Consider the following 12,668-nt stretch of genomic DNA (forward strand, 5'->3'; position numbering starts at 1 on the left):
AATTTCTCCAATAGTCTTCTTTATTGATCTTCAGTATAAGATTACAGGCTCAAAACGTCCCTGCGCACTCAGCTATAGGGGTCTGCGCACTCAGTTGTAGACACTACTCTAGGCCTCTGCACACTTAGCTACAGAGCCTTTTCCCCCTCTAAGACTTACTTTCCTGCACTAACTCTCTAAGACTCCATTCGTCGTATCCATAGACATAGACATAGATCTACCTTAGACTCTCTAAGACACACCTGTTTATACAATCCTATGGTCCGCGGACCATGTGTAGATCTCAAAAACCGACTCAACTTTACATAAACAAGGGTAAAAACCATTTTTGACTCCTAACTAACTACGCACTCTGCATCCACAATTCATGGAGACTTTACATCTTTTTATCAACCTTTATATCAAAACTTGGGTTTTTAACCCAAAAATAACCCAGGGGAACCCATCCCAACAATTTCCAACCAGCAAAATATCATCCACATACAAGACCAAATAAATAACATCGTCACTAATTAATTTAAAATATATGCAGTGATCTGCTTTGCTTCAGGTGAAGCCAATTCCCCGTATAAATGTATCAAATTTTTGATACCACATCCTTGGTGATTGTTTTAACCCATACAGATACTTTTTTAACTTGCATACTAGTTCTTTCTTACCCTTCACCACAAAGCCTTCAGGTTGCTTCATGTTAATATTAGTGCGGTGGTAGTGGGGCACCCACAACAGATTCAACAACCCAGAGTTCTCCACTCTGTGGATCCATTCAACTGTCTCCAACTCAGTGACACCTATGTTTGGGTAACACACACACCTCATACAATTTTCTATCACGAGGTGAGGGAACTTCTCATGGTCATCCAGGTCCCAATACTCCATTTTTAACAGGGGAGCCTGCGTAAGGTGAAAACCTTCAAAAGTTATCTTCTCCGGTAATAGGGGCGTGTGAATGAGGAACATGTCCGAGTCTAGGTCCTTGGGGACCTTTGCCTTCCCTTTATGCGGAGGGATATATTCAGGAAACTTGGTGATGGGCTCCGCTCCCTCAGCGTATATATCCTCAGTGCCCTTTTAAGCTTCCAAATCCACTACCTTCTCGAGCTGCTTGTCCTTCTTCTGCGTCTAAGCGGTAGTATGTTTCCTAAGAAACTCGCGCACTAGCACTGGCCTCTTCCTCTTCTCTTTATTTGTCTTTTGGGTTTCTCTCATAGGTGTAGGCTTCGGCCTAGGTGACCTCGATGCCATAGGCACAGGAGTTGTAGCTTCCATGCTCACTACCTCTGGAACAACTCCTTCAGAGGCGATAGTTCCTCTAGTGCTTGTAGTCTCAGCGGGGCCTGGTCCTAACATGGTATCGTAGATGAATTTCCGAGTTAACTCTGGCAAATTACCAAATGCAGGGCTTGTGACCAAATCCTCGAAGAATGCACGATTCATAAGCGACAAACAACACAACTCAAAGACTTTAAGGGTGCAAAGTGTTCTCTGTTGCACTGACACGTGTAATTTATATGGATTTTTGAATTCAAATTCAATCGTTCCCCCCAAATTTTGTCCATTAATGTTTTTTTGGCAGCAGATCTTCAAATATTTTGGCCTTAAATGCCGGCCGCCCGCTCCTCTTAACCGTCTCCTGGCTGTCAAATCATGAACAATGACTGTAATGGTCACTTTTTGGCTATGTTGCATGGTGTCTCATTTCATATTGCAACTCCCTTTGTGCAGTGTCTGATAGCGTAACGTCGCCCTTTTGCGCGCAACCCCCCTATCGCATAGTTCTTCAAACTAGGCAATGTAGTTTATAGTCCCGCACTCCCTTGCAACTTCCTGGAGAACTAAGACTATTCTACCATCATATAGTCATTGAATCGAATCCCCTGTATATGGCTTCAATCGGCTTCCATTCACCCTTCATGGAAAAGGTTCTCCATTTAGCTTTGCGAGCTGAACTGCACCTCCATCTGTAATTTCTTTGATGACATATGGCCCCAGCCAATGCATCTAAAACTTTCCTAGAAACTTAGCGAACTTACTATCATATAATAAGACCAAATGATTTACCTTGAACATGCACAGCTTGATGTGTCGATCGTGCCATGCTTTTTCATGCTCCTTCTGTACTTGCTGATTGAATCCAGCTAAGAATATGTCTTCTTCGAGCTCCATCAACTGCATGAGCTACTCTTCCCGAGGCTCTGTGGTCCACCATCCCTGTAAAAGCTGCTATGCATAGACTAGGCACAATATATTCCATAGGTATCATAGCTTCTACACCATAGACCAATCGAAAAGGTGTCTGACCTGTTAGATTTTTGCAAGTAGTCTTGTATGCCCATAGAACTGTAGGTACACGTACATCTCAATCATTTCGCTGCGCATTGCAAATCTTTGTCAGTGTGTTCTACAAGATCTTGTTAAAGGCATAAACCGTACCATTAGCCTGAGGATGATATGGTGTGCTCTTCTAATGATAAACCTGGAACTCTTTGGTCATTGAGGAAGTGCATACTGCGATCACTCATCAATACTTTTGGGCAGCCGAATCTAGTTAACATGTAATCAAACAAGAAATTTGCTATTGTGGACCCTATACAATCCTTCATAGCTTATGCCTCCACCCATCTGGTCAGATACTCTGTCATGGTGATGATATAGTGCTAACCTGTTTTCTTTCCTGGGGGCTGAATCGGTCCTACAAAATCAACTACCCATTTCCCAAATGGCTGCAATGACACCTGAGGGTTCAGTGGCAGCTCATCCCTCCATGATGGTCTTCCCGTTCTCTGACATGCATCGCATGCTCGACAATACGCTTTGGTATCCTTATGTAAAGTAGGCCACCATAAACCCACGCACAAAATCTTTTGCACTGTCGCTTTTCCTACATAATTTCCTACCACAGCTCCTCCATGAGCTTCAGCGAGGATGATATTTTGTTCAAAATCAGGCACATACCATCGGAGTATCTCGTCTGCACCCATCTTATATAAATGTCCTGCAATTACTAAGAAATCTACCACATGCACTACTGACTCTTTCTTTTGCTGACTAGTATATCCTTCGGGAGCCGTTCTGGTAGTTAAAAAGTGGATAATATCTGCAAAATGATTATCCGCTTCACATACCACAAAGAGTTGTGCGCCGGGGAACCTTTCCTCCAAATAGTAGGCTCCTCCCCCATTTCAATCCGCGACAAGCGATGAGGTCTTGCATTCAACCTTCCTTGCTTCAAGATTACCTCAAAGTAATATTCTTGAAATAAAAACAACCATCTGCATATTTCGCCCCCAACATAGGATTATTTACCAGGTATTTCAAGGAGGAATGATCCGTGTACATATTGAAATGTCCGCCCAACAGATAGTGTCTGAACTTTTAAAGTGCGTACACCATAGCCAATCCTTCACGCTCTATTGTTGAGTAATTATTCTTAGCCTTTGATAATTTCCTGCTCGCAAATGTTATAGGGTGATCCATCTCTCCTTCATTGGCCCGTGTCAGCACTGCCCCCAACATAATACACGAGGCATCAACGTGCACATGGAATTCCTTCTTCCAATTCGGGAAGACCAAGATTGGTGTGGTGACCATCTTTTCTTTCAATACATCCAGACTGCATTGACATTCTTCATCCCAACAAAATGTAGCGTCCTTCTTCAATAGCTTCTCCATAGGCGTGATAATCTGAGCATAAGCCTTGATGAACTTTCGATAATATCCAGTATGGCCCAGCGTTGTGCATAGCTGTTTAACACTCCTTGGGGCCTCCAAATTGACTATTACCATGATCTTGGCAGGGTCCACCATTAGTCCTTTCTTGCACACCACATGACCCAGCAAAATCCCAAAGGGGACACAGAATAAGCACTTCTTCAGGTTCAACGTGATCTGATATCTTCGGCACGTATCCAACATTAGGCATAGACTGGCTACATGGCGCTTTACTAACCCAAACACTGTCCAGTCATCAAAATATACCTCCAAGAACTTGTGAATAAATTCCTTGAATTCCGTGATGACTACACAAGAGAATATCGTCGGCACATTCTTGAGTCCAAATGGCATCACTGTATATTGGAAACAACCCCATTCTATCACAAAGGTTGTTTTTCTCCTGTCTTCTGGCACAATCTTAATCTGATGATATCCAAAGAATCCATCAGTGAATGAGTAGGCCTCCTACCCTCCAACATTATCGAGTACCTCATTTGTAAATGGTGTTAGGAAAGGATCATGGACAAAGGCATTGTTAAGCTTCCTTAGATCTACGCAAATCCTTATTTCTTCATTCTATTTCTTTTCTTGGACCACCATTGGGCTCACCCAATCATATTCCTCTACAAGTTCGATAATTCTACCTCAAGCATCTTGTCTAACTCCTAGCAAACCTTTTCATTGTATTTGGGATTAAGGAAATATGGCCTCTACTTAATAGGCTTCGCATGTGGCTTTAAGGTAATTTTCATCACAACCAAGTCACCTATGATGCCTTTTAAGTCCAAAAATTTTGTAGGAAAAAGATCCTGGTACTTGCAGAGTAACTCAACAACTTTATCCATTGTGGCATCATCCCAGTAATCTCTGATCTTCGCAAATTTTGGTTCTGCTTCAGTACCAATGTTCACTTGCCTGGTTTTCAGTGGCGCGATGATGTCCAGATTTTCTATCTGCAGACCTTCGACCTCGTGGTGGCCTTCTGCCTCTGGGATATTAATATTTCTTGGATCTTCATCCTCCCCCTTAGTAGTCACATTATAGCATTCCTGCACATGGCGCAGCTAGGTACTCCAATTTGGTTGAACCAAATCCAAAGGATCCTGTGGAATTCTGAAGATCGTTGCCTTAACCTCCTATAGAGCTTCATCAATTCTTTCGAACCCATCCTCAAAACTGAAGGTCATAAAAAATCCTTCCCTTAATATATCCCACTCTGTAGTTCCATGGCAAAGCTCCGTTTCTAGGTACCAATTCATGGGGATTATATCTAGAGTATGACAAAATAAGTGCACCCACTCTGGGTGTGTTTCTGTTCTGTAGACTTTAGTCCATCTTGCCAAATGATCGTGCGGATCATTTCTCCCATCATATTTCTTAGTTAATTGTACTTTCAGATGACCAAATCACAACCTCATCATCCTCCTATAATCATGCCATTCATCAAAGTTGTCCTTGTGTGTACCCGACCACCATGCAAGTGTAGCGTGCATCGCCAAATCTAGTGCTTGAAAGCGATGATCCTTAGGTACTTCTCTTTCAAAGGCATCCAAAAACTTATCTACATCAGTTAAACCATCATAATAAGGTAAATTTCTTACCTCCGATGACACACAACACAATGATTTAGTCATCATGTTGCAGTGCAGTGTAGATACTTCATGCAGCCTATTCTGCCAGTGTTCCAATTCCTCATCTGAATCCAATGTACAAGAACTTTCGCGGTCCCATGTGATCCTTCCATCAACTGTTGGATTAATCCAGTCTTGGTCTCACGTTATTATTTTGTAAATCTGATCCAAGTCATCATCAGTTTCTTCATAGTCATGGACTGGTTCAGTATAGTGTGGCCCTTCTGCAAGGTCCAATGGTACTACAACGCGGAGTGATTTCCTTTCAAACAAAATTTTCCGCTTCTTCAAGTTGATGACCCCATTAATATCAATAGCCCAATCAATTCCAAGGAGCGGGAGGTATGGATTGTTGTCATCAATAATTTCTATTACTTCAAAATCAGCCAACATGCTCACACCTTCTATATCTACGGTGACTCCATGCAGTCGTCACATAGGGATAATCTTCTGCTGGTTCTCCATCCTCATTTGAATCGGAGACCATTGCAGTGCAAGTCTCTGTATTCTCTCCCACGTTTGTTTAGGAAAAATGTTCGCGTCAGACCTCAAATCCAAAATAACCTGGTCCATCTCATAATCTCCTATCTGCATGATGAGCCTCATCTCACACCCTATCCTTGCCTTATGTTTGCCAATCTTTCTAACTACGCAGTGTCCATCAGGAGCATTTTCTTTACCAGCACACTTGTTTATCAACTCCTATAAGCCCTTCACAACCTTACTATCACACAAAAGTTTCATGCAGGTTTCCAGGAACATGGTGAGTATAGAGGGATCAATATTTATGGGTGCGCTGGCTTCTGGTAGTTTGTCCTGACTTCCTGAAGTAGATGCCTCAGTGAAGATTTTCTTCACCTCCATAAAGATTTCCTTCACGCGTTCTAGATCGAAGCAAACTTCCTTTTCTAGGGCCTTGCAAACCCACCCATTCTCTTGTTGGTTTCATTTATCGTCGCCAGTCATGATTCCGCTTCTCAGTACAACATCCACATTGGGATCCTCCTCATGGGGCTCAGCCCTCATCATCTGTAAGTTCTGTGTAGGGTGCTGAGGTTGCGCCTTCTTCTCCTGCATCTTAGCTATCAGCATAGGGCATTCTTCTATCATATGGTCGAACTGAGTGCAGTATTGACATGACGGGCGCGTCTGATTCTGACACTCCCACTTGTAGTGACTTGGAATCCCACAATTATAGCAAATAACCTATCCACAACCTCTACCAGGTCCTCCTCCTCCTCGACCTCATCTACGCCCCTAATATCCTCCACACGCTCCCCCAGTGCCCTGGTCTGGAGGCCAAGTTTCTGCTTACATTCGATACGCAGGCATTATTTCCATCATCAATTTATAACTATGGTAGTGGTGCTCATCGTGGCCCACCGATTTGCAGAAATCACAGAATATTTGTTGTGGTGTCTAGACAAACTTTTCCAGCAAATGACAATTATCTATTACATGTTTTCTAGCTACCTGAAAAATAGTGCACCATAGCGCGGGTCTCGTACTTTCTCCTGCTAGAACTTCTTGCCTCAGGGGCATTGGTGCCCCCCCCTCGTGATATAATTTGTGAAGACAAGGCAGTGATCTTTATCATGCCCCTAGCTCTTACACTTGAGGCACCAAACTTCCTTGCACACCTTCGGCCTAGCCTCCTTTTCTTTTTTCAAGCTCTGTTGTTCCAAGCAGAGGTTCTACAATTGCGAGTGAATTTGTTAAACTCCCAAAGACACGTCTTGAATAGGCATTTCATGCAATCTCATCGTGATTTCCAGGGCTTCTGCCTGAGTCCCTATCTTCTGTTGTGATAAAGCAATCCTCAGGTGGGGTAGGAGCGAGGCTATAAACCACTCGCGGTGCTGACTATCTGTGAGCTACATATTAGCTTCACGAATCACACATTTCAATATTTGATCTAACTCCTAGGGAGTTTCACTAGCCCTCATCATGATTTCCTTGAATCCAACTACTAATTGCGAGTCAAACTTAGGCTTACTGAATTATTTGTTCAAAGCGGCCTTAGTGTCTGCTAATGATGCCAAAGGATTATCAGTGCAGTACTTGACGTACCATGTCAGCGCGCGATCCTACAGAGCGGTAACCAATTGCACCTTCTTCATATTATCATCCATAATTTGTTGCGTTGTCCACACAACATTCACAAAAAACCAAAATTGATCTGCATCCTCACTCCCTATTCCCTTGAAAACTAACAACTTCATTGTATTCAACATGTTGAACGATGGTGATGATACTGGCAGTGTGAGCGAAGTTGTATGTTGTGAAGGTGAAGGTTGAGGTGGAGTGTATGGGTGGTGAGTTTGTAGAAAACCTTGCCTTATCAACTATGCAACACTCTACGATGAAACATGTACAGTTCCCTCATCGTCGCTCGAAGGAGGCCCATTCAACGGGCTATATTCAAGACCTGTTTTCCCTCGATCTCTGAAAAGCTTTCCACTTCATGTAGCTCCAAACATCAAGGAAATGGAATAACTCATTTTTCACACGACAACATCTTAATTCAGGTATTCAAAGATCTTAGATACTTACCTCATGGCCCTTTGAAGAATCATCGCTCTGCTTCATTGTAGCTAACTGAGGTATCAATCACGAACTCTGTCAAAAATCCTCCTATGACTCGATCAAGCTAGTGATAAACATCATGCACGATCTTATCTTCAGAAGCTTCCAACCTCTACACTAGTTCCGGAGTCCACACTATTGGCCCGTCAAGTATCCACCTTCCTTGGTTGTCTGCCAATTTAACTATCCACTCATATAGCTCGATCGGGAAGGTGCAACAAAAGATTTCCTGTATTTATGTGTACAAATATTTGTCCAACCATTGTTCTTTTGACAGGTGTGGATTCCTGTTTTCCTACGCCATGAAATCGTGGATCTTTCTATCCAACCACTTCTCAATTTCCTTTTTGGTCAAATTCCAGTGATGCGACATCACACATCTCCTTAAGAAGATCCTGGTCTCGGCAACGGAACCATCTGTTGGCTTAGTGGGTCCTTTTGGCATCAACCTGCTTAGCGCAGACTGAACTCTCCCTTGAAGCAGTATGGGGGGATCTTGGAGCAAAGTTTCTGCATCCAGAGATCAGTTTGATGTCTTTTTATGCCCTAGATATGCCTCTACTCAGATCTATAAGCCCTTAGGGCTTGGTACTGTAACTCCCTTTAGACAGTCCCTAGACCTCTGCGAAGGTTGACAATTGGCTTTTGCGGACCTTGAACAGATGAATTACCTACTTACGCGCACCCTAAATTATCCTTAGATCAGAATCTACTCAAATCTACTTAAGTGCTTGACAAACGTAACAAAATGTATTATGATCTTCACATAAATACTTAACATGAATTGCGTTCAGTTAATAAGACTTATCCAGTAGTTTCGCACATCAATATATCATTGTTTCATAAAGACATTATATCATCACCACATATATCGCAAACAAAAACAATAGAAGGAAATAGATAAAACATATGAATTTCTCCAACAATCTTCTTTATTGATCTTCAGTATAAGGTTGCAGGCTCAAAACTTCCCTGCGCAATCAGCTACAGGGGTCCACGCATTTAGCTGCGGACACTACTCTAGGCCTCTGCACACTCAGCTGCAGAGCCTTTTCCCCCTCTAAGACTTACTTTCCTACGCTAACTCTCTAAGACTCCATTCACCGTATCCATAGACATAGACATAGATCTGCCTTAGACTCTCTAAGACACACCTATCTCAAAAACCAACTCAACTTTACATAAATGAGGGTAAAAACCCTTTTTGACTCCTAACTAACTACGCACTCCGCATCCACAATTCACGAAGACTTTACATCTTTTTATCAACCTTTACATAAAAACTTCGGTTTCTAACCCAAAACTGACCCAGCAGACCCCATCCCAACAATTTCCAACTAGCAACATATCATCCACATACAAGACCAAATAAATAACACTGTCAACAATTAATTTAAAATATATGCGGTGATCTGCTTTACTTCTGGTGAAGCCAATTCCCCGTATAAATGTATCAAAATTCTAATACCACATCCTGGGTGACTATTTTAACCCATACATAGACTTTTTTAAATTGCATACTAGTTCTTTCTTACCCTTCACCGCAAAGCCTTCAGGTTGCTTCATGTATATCTCTTCTTCTATATCCTCGTAAAGAAATGTTGTCTTCACATCCATTTGTTCTACCTCAAAATCAAAAGAAGCAGCAACAGATAAAAGTAATCTAATAGAAGCTACCTTGGCAGTAGGAGAAAAAATATCACCAAAATCAATTCCTGGCACCTAGGAATAACCATTTGCTACCAAACGAGCTTTGTATTTCTCCACCTTTCCTTCTGCATTCATCTTCTTCTTAAACACCCATTTGTTACCAGTGGGTTTCCTTCCAGCCGGAAACTCCACCAGATCCCAAGCCTCATTTTTGTGCAAATATGCCATTTCATCAACCATGGCCTCTTTCCAGAGTTTTCCATTGTCTAAACCTACTGCTTCCTACATAGTTCTGGGATAATCATCAGTAATAGATAAAAAAAAAATTGAACAGAAAGTAGATGGACTATACCTTTTTGGATTCCTTCTTTCTCGAACTGATCTTCTCACAACCAGAGTTTGTGGCTCTTCATCTTTTGATTCCTCTTCTGCTGTAGAGTCTGATTCTTCCTCCTTTAGCTCAAACTCTATTTTCTCAGGTTCCTTTGGTAGGACTTCATGTTTAATAAAATCTTTCACCTCTCTAAACACCACATCTCGGCTGTACACTATCTTCCTTGTTATTGGGTTCCAAAGCTTATAACCTTTTAAACCACTTCTATACCCAATAAAGATGCACTTTTTAGACTTACTACCCAAATTTGTTATTTTATCCTTTGGAACATGTACATATGCATCACATCCAAATACCCTCAAATGTGAAAGAGAAGGTTTCTTACCAGTCCATACCTCTTGTGGAGTCTTATCCTCCAATGCTAACGAGGGTGATGTGTTGATCAGGTAACATGCAGTCTCCACCACCTGTGCCCAGAATTCATCTCCTAACCGGACACCACTAAGCATGCTTCTTGACCTTTCCATCAACGTCCTTTTCATTCTTTCTGCAACTCCATTTTTCTCAGGTGTATATGGAGTAGTATTCTCCCATGCTATACCACACTTCTTACAGAACTCTTCAAATTCCTTCTTACAAAACTCTCCACCATTATCTGTCCTCAACACCTTTATCTTCTTCTCTCTCTGGTTTTCCACTAGAGCCTTAAATTCTTTAAACGTATCAAAGACTTCAAATTTCTTCTTAAGGAAATATATCCATGTATTCCTTGAGAAGTCAACTATAAATGATACATAGTACACAAAATTACCCAGTAATGGAACCAACACAGGTCCAAACACATCACTGTGCACAAGATCTAATATTTGTTTCACCCTCTTACCACCAGAGGGGAAACTCACCCGATTTTGCTTCCCATATACACAATTTTCACAAAAATCAAAATCTAGAGAGCTATTAGTCATGCCTTCTACCATACTTTTACCATGAAGTATTTTAAAGGCCCTTCTCTCCAATTTGTCCAAGCCTTTGATGCCATAGCATGGTATTTTCTCCAGAGACCACTAGATTTTCTGCTCCACTTTCAGGAACCACAGAACTGCTACAACCATCAATAATAGTGCTACCTTGCAGCTTGTATAGAGTTCCAATCCGAACTCCCCACATCAATACTAGTGCTCCTCGAACCATCTTGCAAGTATCTTTCTCAGACACTATTTTTACACTTGCATCATCTAGCTTTCTTACAGAACTCATATTTCTGGCTAATGCAGGAATATGTAGAACACCTAGAAGTGTTCTAATCCTTCCACCTTGTAACTTCAACTTGACTTTTTTACGACCAATGACTCTAGCCTTCTTGTCATCCCCCAAGAAGACATCACCATCATCATATTTCTCATACTCGCAGAACCACTCTCTATGCGGAGTGAAGTGAAAGGATGCCCCTGATTCAATCAACCATGCCTCATGATCTACATGTGTACTTGAAGGAGAAGCTAAGTACGCATCCCCACCTTCATCTAAGGTGGTTTTCTCCTCTTGCAGAAGGAGCATCGTCAAATCCCTTTCCTTTCTCAGGAGCTTTAGATTTATAGTCCCCTTTGTAGTGCCCTTCCTTTCCACATTTCCAGCACACCTTGTACAGAAAAGGCATCACCATTCTGGCTCTCTATATTTTTCTATCTCATCTCCTCCATCAGCAAGGATGGGACTATTTCATCAAATTGCAAGGCAGTTGCATTGCTACCTATTGCAACAACCAGAATATCCCATGAATCTGATAGAGAACACAACAAACTGATTCACTTATCTTCATCTGAAATTTTAATATCAATAGATAATAACTGGCTTACCACAATATTAAATGTCTTCAGATGCTCTGTCACTGAGTCTCCATCTTTCATCCTCAGGTTATACAACTTTTTCCATAGGAACAGTTTATTCACCAGAGACTTAGATTGGTGCAAAGTCCCTAACTTGTCCCACAAAGCCTTCGCCATAGCTTCTGTTGGGTCTCAACTTTGTCTTATTTTTATCTATTTCTCTCATGCTGTTGATTGGCTAAATGATTATCTTCGAAGAGTATTTGTTACTTCTTTGTTTTAACAGGAATAAAATAGCATTAATGAGAGTTTAATTAAGGTTTGTATGTTGCAGGACTAAAACCGATTTTATTATGCTTTGGGATGTGCTTGCACCATTGAATTTACATTCCTGCACCAATTGGGATTCTTGCACCAGTTACAGTGGGCTTCCTGTACACCGAAAGATTCATGGACTGCACTCACATTCTCTGTGTCTGTACTCAAACTCTCCATTCATGGGGATCAAATTGTATCAGCCGTTGACTTGTATAAGGATTGTGTTCCTTGGCTTGCTATGGCACATATGAGTTTCAAAAGCCACATGAATGGCTGATGGAATTCATTGGCCCAGAACTTGTGTTGGGTCCCTATAATACTAGTGATTACCCCATTACTATTGTAGTTATACCCCTTATTTATATTGATGTACCCATGTAGTGCCCATATTGTTACTATTGTGCCACATAGAAGCCCACTATTGTTATTGTTGTGCCCTACAATATTATTGTTATGTAGGCTTTGATTGTATTGGGACCACTTAGACTCCTATATATAGAAAGGAGGTATTTTCATTTGTATCATCCAAGAATTGTTCATTTATGTAATGTAAAGGAGGTTGCCCCCTCGAAGAGGCTGAATTCTAAGGCGTGGATCTCTCTTTTCTAT

Source organism: Pinus tabuliformis, chromosome 6, assembly GCF_031772625.1.
Source record: "Pinus tabuliformis cultivar Carrire ecotype Pingquan chromosome 6, CPIR1, whole genome shotgun sequence".
NCBI lineage: Eukaryota > Viridiplantae > Streptophyta > Pinopsida > Pinales > Pinaceae > Pinus > Pinus tabuliformis.